Raw genomic sequence first — 2,346 nt, 5'->3', positions numbered from 1 at the left:
TGGTGATGCTCTAGTTTTTGTGGTAGTGGTAGAATGTTAAATGCTCTAAGGTCGATGGCTGGGCACGGTAAAGTTCTACAAGGTGCCTGATGATATTCCCTGTCCTTGTGAGCTTTTGTTGTTGTATTTGTGTAGGGGAGTTATCAATGTACTCGAGGGACTCGCTTCTTGCGACTATTGGGATCTGTAAGCAATTCAACGCCACTGGGTGACACTAGCTTGCACAACATTGCAGCGGAAATTATTTTTTGCTTGTTTGAGTCCAAGTCCTGTAATCCAAGTCTATTGGCATCTTTTGTCTGGATGTTTATCTTCCCGATCGGCACTGCCTTCATTGCATACTTTAGCAAGTAGCAAGAGATGGAAGAGTTTGTTACTCCTTGAATATTCATGTGTGCTCCCCATAGGAGCAATAATGTTGGGTAATAAGGCACAACATTTCAATGCTCATCTCCAGGATGGTAGTAGATGTATGTTTGAGTTCCGGATCGTCACATGAGGCGTAGAAAATCCATACTTGCATTTACCATGGCCGTTACTTTTGCTTATGTAGCAGGCACGATGGCACCTATGAATTTGCTTTGCCATAACAAGGGCTCTTACTTTTCTTGTCAAACTGCACTAATCATCGTTGGATAGAATGTAAGTGCATATCTCATTAGTTGCATTTGCAATGTCTATCTCATGTAACCATAGGATTACGTGTACATGTAAGGAGCCCCTATGTTGGATCTCATATCTAATGACATGATGTTGGACACGCCCTATGCAAGCAATTCTGCCAACGATGTACTAGTTGAAGAAAATATGGAACTTGGTGTGGAAGAGGATGGCACACTCAACAGGACAGTCTTTCCATGAGAATTCAAGATTGAACTCCTTTGCGATGCATTCCAACTTGTTGCACCTTGTAATGGGGACCTCATCTGCAATGAACATGAGGAAGAAACGAGGCGTTCTCCATGCATCGACCATTGTGATAAGGTCCTTCAAGTTACACCGGTGCCAAGATCAAGATCCCGGTATTGAGGCGGGAACACTATATCATTGGAGGATGTGCTTGATGACCTTTTCATTGGACCTGTGCTTGTTAACGCGCATGTAGTTGTCGATGTCCCTTTGTAAGCAAGTCGTGCTTGTGTTGTTCGCGATCAAGACAACATGTTTTAGCTTGTATAGAATCAAAATGTAAGGCTTGTGTAAGGCGTACACAGAGAACAGGGTTAAAGCCTGCACCTTGATGTATTTGCTAAGGTAGATATTGCCATCGTAGGTGCCATGCCCAACTGGGAATAAAAATGGAAACACTACATTTTCCGAGGTGATATCTAGGTAGAGTGAGGTTCTTGCATGTGCAAGCTATCCATCTTGAACATCCTTGTTCTTTCAACGAGATGTTTATTATACAATAATATGATGCATGTGACCTCGTGATGATCGGCTCTTTGGAATGCCTGCTTGGCTTGACTACATTTTCGAGCAAACTGTAAAATCTTTCACTCTCATGATCTGCTTGCAACATTGGATCAAATGGAGAGCTTTCACAATGGAGCTCTATAATCATTTCGATGGACTACTTTTGCTGAGGATGCAAAGCCATGTCCTTGGATGTGGATGTTCTGATATAACCATGTACTTTTGGATCAATGGATTATGTAGCATGTTGAAAGCAAACACATCTGGAATATCAAAAGTCAAGTTAATTCTAGTAGATGGCTATGAAAGCGATCCATCATTCCAAGAGACTAGAGGGTTATTGAGAATAGATCGATGGTCCAAGGTTCTATTCGCAATCGCTCTTGTCGTTTTGCAGACCGAGATGGATGTATCAATGATGCTCAATAGTTGAAGTTGTAACAACTTTGCATTGAGAATTCATTTTGTGTAGTTTGGTAAGAGTGACACCACGTATTTGTTTCTCTCTTTCTTCGCAAGACATGGTTGGCATTTAGTTATCATCATGTTGACTCCGTGTTGTTGGCATGCAAGGATGAGAATAGTGCTTGACAAAGCCATTGTAACTTGTATTTCTTCTGTAGATGGATTGTTCTTTTGCGAGTTGATAGCATGATATTGCATTGTGACTATACTAGAACTATTAAAATTACTAATAAGTCAAACTAATTAAGTACAACTAATATTACTAATAAATTTAATTACTAATATTGAAACTACTAATTAACTATTACTAATACTACATAAGTCAAACTAGCAGTCCCTCAGTACCTTGCTAGCATCCAAGCGATTCGCTAGCTTCGTCTTGCAAATACTACTTATATTCCAAATTACAACTATTTAATTAATTACACTACAATTATTAATAGTACTAATAAGTCTAACTAATTG

The sequence above is a fragment of the Lygodium microphyllum genome, chromosome 30 (genome assembly GCF_053477565.2).
Source record: "Lygodium microphyllum isolate KBCC chromosome 30, Lygodium_microphyllum_v1.1.10, whole genome shotgun sequence".
In the NCBI taxonomy this organism is placed as follows: Eukaryota; Viridiplantae; Streptophyta; class Polypodiopsida; order Schizaeales; family Lygodiaceae; genus Lygodium; species Lygodium microphyllum.
This window is presented reverse-complemented; position numbering follows the sequence as displayed.